General features: G+C 45.2%; 1 pseudogene; it reads left to right on the top strand.

Annotated features, from left to right (window-relative positions):
• Positions 1-263: 263 nt before the first annotated feature.
• Positions 264-4,004, top strand: LOC126948996 (histone-lysine N-methyltransferase SETMAR-like; annotated as a pseudogene).
• The last annotated feature ends 711 nt before the right edge of the window (positions 4,005-4,715 follow it).

Raw genomic sequence — 4,715 nt, 5'->3', positions numbered from 1 at the left:
GGCTGAAATTAATCCCAATCCCACATCTAGTTCCACCATATGCAATTAACCCAGACCTCTGTTTACAGAGAGGAATTTGAAGCAAAGGCCACAAAACCAATCCATCACAGTTCCCCAGGGACTCCAACCACAACCGATGACATGAACAACCATCAGTGTTCTTCAACTCTAAGAACTTGGAAAGACTGATAACCATAAAAGACATCCTGTAATTAAAACTGCCAACCACTATCCATCTAATATTTCAGGCTCTGTGGGAGAGCATGGGGGCTGGGGAGGAGGTGGTAAGGGGGAGCCAGAGGATGGCATGTTTTACAAACTCTAATCAGCCCTTCAGCCATACTTATACCTCTGATACCTTCACAAGCTTGTCCTCTGTCATACAAATTTTTTGTGACACAAATATGAGTGGTAATATTAGATGAATTGGTCAGGACCCTGACTGCCAAAATAAAAAGCATTTGGGGACCAGATTAAGTCCTAAAGAAAGCAAATTGTATATAAAACCAAGGAAAGCAATGTCCTGGCAAGTAACTTCTGTGGTTTGATACCCAAAAATATATGCCTACACCTTGTCCATTTTAGTTCTCAGTTAGCCTGTTTGTGAAGTAAGGAGAAACTAACCCTTACTCCAAATAAGATAAGCATGGCTGGGTGCAGTGGCTCACACCTGTAACCCCAGCATTTTGGGAGGCCATGGCAGGAGAATCGCTTGAGCCCAGGAGTTCAAGACAAGCCTGAGCAACATAGCAAGACCCTATCTCTAGAAAAAAAAAAAAAAAAAAAAAAATCAGCCAGGCATGGTGGCACACACCTGTAATCCCAGCTACTTGGGAGACTGAGATGAGATGATCAGTTGAGCCCAGGAGGTCGAGGCTGCAGTAAGCCATGATTGTACCACTGCACTCCAGCCTGGGTGACAGAGTGAGACCCCGTCTCTGAAAAACTTAAAAAGTAATAAATGAAATTAGCAGTGTGAAGCTCTTGAGATAGTTCCTGTCATACAAGTGACAGTTCTGGAGTGGCCATAAGTAGCTGTTCTTTCCCCTCCTTCTCTTCACTAGCGTGGTAATCTGGCCATCTCTGGCTAAGAACCTGTAGATGCCACGTAGGAGTGGGGAATAGCTACGGGTTAGGAGAGACCTCTAGAAATAGGAGTCCAGCATCATGAGCTCCTACTTCCACAATGTTCTCCATTCTTTATGTTTTATGGTGTGTCTGCCCATCCTCCCCTGATTTGTTCAGGTCCACTCCTCATCCTTCCCCTGCTCTGCTCTGCAGCTCAGGGAGGCCAATGCCTGGAGACTATTTTCCAGGCTCCCATTCTAGCTGGTTTCCACTGAAACTCAGTCATTTGGAGACACTGGTGGGATACTAGAGAGTAGAAAGGATAAATCAGGGCACTCCACTCTTCTCTCAGCTCAGGGGACATCTTTGAGGCCAGCTGCATCCTCCCTGCCCACGTGGCTCCAGCTCCCACCAACAGGCCCACCAAGGTTCCAGCTTCTGCTAGGTGATGCCAGTGTTGTCCTCCCAGCCTAGGAACGGTGGAGGCTCCCTGCACTTGCCCCCTAAGCCCTGAGGGCCTTCTCGGTCTCTTCTATCTGGGGACCAAGACCTTGATTAAATTCCCTCTGTTTTAAACACCTAGAGTGAGATTTGTTTTCCTGGTGGAACCCTGACTGTTCCAGCCTTCCTGGGAAAGCTCTAGTGCAATCCCTCCTTTAGGGTTTGCTGGTGTCGAGTACAACCAATGTGAATTTGTTCCACAATTCTCAGGTTAAGAAATGTCCTATTTTTGTATTTTCCTCTAATCAACTTAAAACCGGCTCCAGCCCGCACCTGCCTGGCTGGCTGGATGTCTGTTGTCAGGCATCACCAGGACTCATCCTTTGTTCTCTGTATAAGAATTTCAGGCACATCCAGTCTTTAGGGAGCAGGGAGGGAGCTGGTCTTTAATAACAACAGGAAATCCTGTGGAGCATCATTCCTTCTGTTTCATCACCCTGCTATCAATTTCAGGTTCTCCATTGCTTATCAGAGACTTCTTTTCTGGGTGGGCCACGTAAATGTGCTTCCCAGTGGTCTTCTCTTCCCATCCCAGCTTTGGCTACAGGGGACCCTTGTTGATGCTCTCAAGACCACAGTGTTTAATGTCCAGCCTCCCCAGCATATCCTCAGAGGAACAGCTCCTTCTCAGGTGCTGCACGGGACCACCACAGCTGTAGTGGAAGCCACCATCCCTCACCCCATCAGTATCCCAAAGCTAAGCCATCGGAATCCCTCCACCAGACACACATCTGGCTCCATCCCCCCATGGGCCTGGCAGAGCCCTCCACTGGAGGACTGCCGGCTGGACAGTGCCCACAGATATATTCAGTTTGGCTCTCAGAGTGTATTTAACATTCAAAAAAATTATATGCAACATTCTAAAATCAGTAAGTTTTACATAGTAGTCCAAACTTCCTTGTACTATTGAAATATCAGAAAAATCCAGCCACAGTGATCTCACATATGCTGATGCCAAGAATGGGACAGAGCTGAGTAGCAGTGAGTGTCTCTGCAGGAGGGGCGCTCTCTCCAGGCTTGGTTCATTCATGGGGCCTGACCTGCCTGCCCAGGCACCAGGCTTGTCAGTCCCAGTACAGCCCTTGAGAACAGAGGCCTGTGCCATTCCTTCCCTGTGCTGTGTTCTCACACTCTAAAGCTCAGCTGGTCCCAGAAGGAGGGAGAATGGGACAAAATACTTCTCAAACTTGTGAGCCCATTATACAAGTAACAGAAAACCACATCTGTCCTGTTAGGTGAGTGCAAAAGTAATTGCAGTTTTTGCACTGTTGGCACTTGCCATTTGATATTGGAATACATTCTTAAATAAATGTGGTTATGTTATGTATCATTTTAATGGGCATTTCTCACTTTATGTTTTTTTGCTAATGACTTATCACTTGCCATTTATTTTATGTTTATTTTAGACTGTGGAAATGATGTTAGACCACAGCAAATTTGAGTGATTTTCTTATTCGAGTTCGAAATGAGTCACAAAGAAGCAGAGACAACTTGCAACATCAACAATGCCTTTGCTCCAGGATCTGCTAGTGAACATGCAGTGCAGTGGTGGTTCAAGAAGTTTTGTGAAGGAAACAAGAAGCTTAAAGATGAGGAGTGTAGTGCCCAACCATTGGATCTTGACAATGGCCAACTGAAAGCAATCATTGAAGCTGATCCTCTCACAACTACCCAGAAAGTTGCTGAAAAACTCAACATCAACCATTCTATGGTTGTTCAGCATTTGAAGCAAAGTGGAAAGTTGAAAAAGCTCAATAAGTGAGTGCATCATGAGCTGAGTGAAAATTTTAAAAATCATCATTTTGAAATGTCATCTTGTCTTATTCTATACAACAACAATGAACCATTTCTTGATCAGATTGTGATGTGCCACGAAAAGTGGATTTTCTACAACTGGTGATGACCAGCTCAATGGTTGGACCAAGAAGAAGTTCCAAAGCACTTCCCAAAGCCAAATTGCACCGAAATAAGGTCATGGTCACTGTTTAGTGGTCTCCTGCCAGTGTGGTCCACTACAGCTTTCTGAATCCGGTGAGACCATTACATCTGAGAAGTATGCTCTGCAAATTGATGAGATACACTGAAAACTGCAGTGCCTGCAGCTGGCATTGATCAACAGAAAGGGCCCAATTCTTCTCCATGACAATCCCCAACCGGACATTGCACAAACCACCCTTCAAAAGTTGAACTAATTGGGTTATGAAGTTTTGCCTCATCCGTTATATTCACCTGACCTCTCGCCACCCGACTACCACTTCTTCAAGCATCTTGACAACTTTTTGCAGGGAAGCGGCTTCCACAATCAGCAGGAAACAGAAAATGCTTTCCAAGAGTTCATTGAATCCCAAAACACAGATTTTTATGCTACAGGAATAAACAAATTTATTTCTCCTTGGCAAAAATGTGCTGATTGTAATGGTTCCTATGTTGATTAATAAAGATGTGTTTGAGCCTGGTTATAATGATTTAAAATTCATGACCTGAAACCGCAATTATATTTGCACCAACCTGATAGTTTAAGTAGAAGATGGAAATTTATAAGGATATAGAGATGTCTCTGAGAACTCAGGGGTGGAAACAGACATGGTTCTCAGGAAGGAACAAGAACTGACACTTAGAAAGTCCAGATTATCTTTCCATCACTTATGTCTGCTTTGATGTTTCTGCTTCATTCTTTCCCTCTCCCTCTAGACTATTCTCTTCTGCTTCTTGGTGAAAAATATTCCCCCCATAGCTATCAGGAGCACATGGTGAATATCCAGGCATGCCACAGGAATAACTCTTTCACTGGGTTCCACTTCCACATCCCCAGGGAAGGGACTCTGCTTGGCCCAATGTGAGTGAAGAGCCCACGGCAAAGCAGTCACCTATAGCCACAGGAGAGGTCTCATGTTATCACATGTCACCAAATGCCTGCTGAACTAAGGGGGTGTTCCTGTTAAGAGGAGATTGTTATGAACAGGGCAGACACTCTCAAAGTGTCTGCTGTATGTGACTCTGGAGCAAGCAGAGAGTAAAGTCATTCCCCTCTCCAGCCAACCCTGCCCCTCACAGCCCACATACCAAAGGTGGTCTGAGAACCTGGCAGAGAAAATGGCACCGTGAGCAAGACATGAAAAATTCATTGATTGCCTGCCTGTCTGTGA

Source organism: Macaca thibetana, chromosome 2 (genome assembly GCF_024542745.1).
Source record: "Macaca thibetana thibetana isolate TM-01 chromosome 2, ASM2454274v1, whole genome shotgun sequence".
Classification (NCBI taxonomy): Eukaryota; Metazoa; Chordata; class Mammalia; order Primates; family Cercopithecidae; genus Macaca; species Macaca thibetana.
Note: the sequence above shows the minus strand (reverse complement) of the source record. Positions and strands in the feature narration are given on the sequence as shown.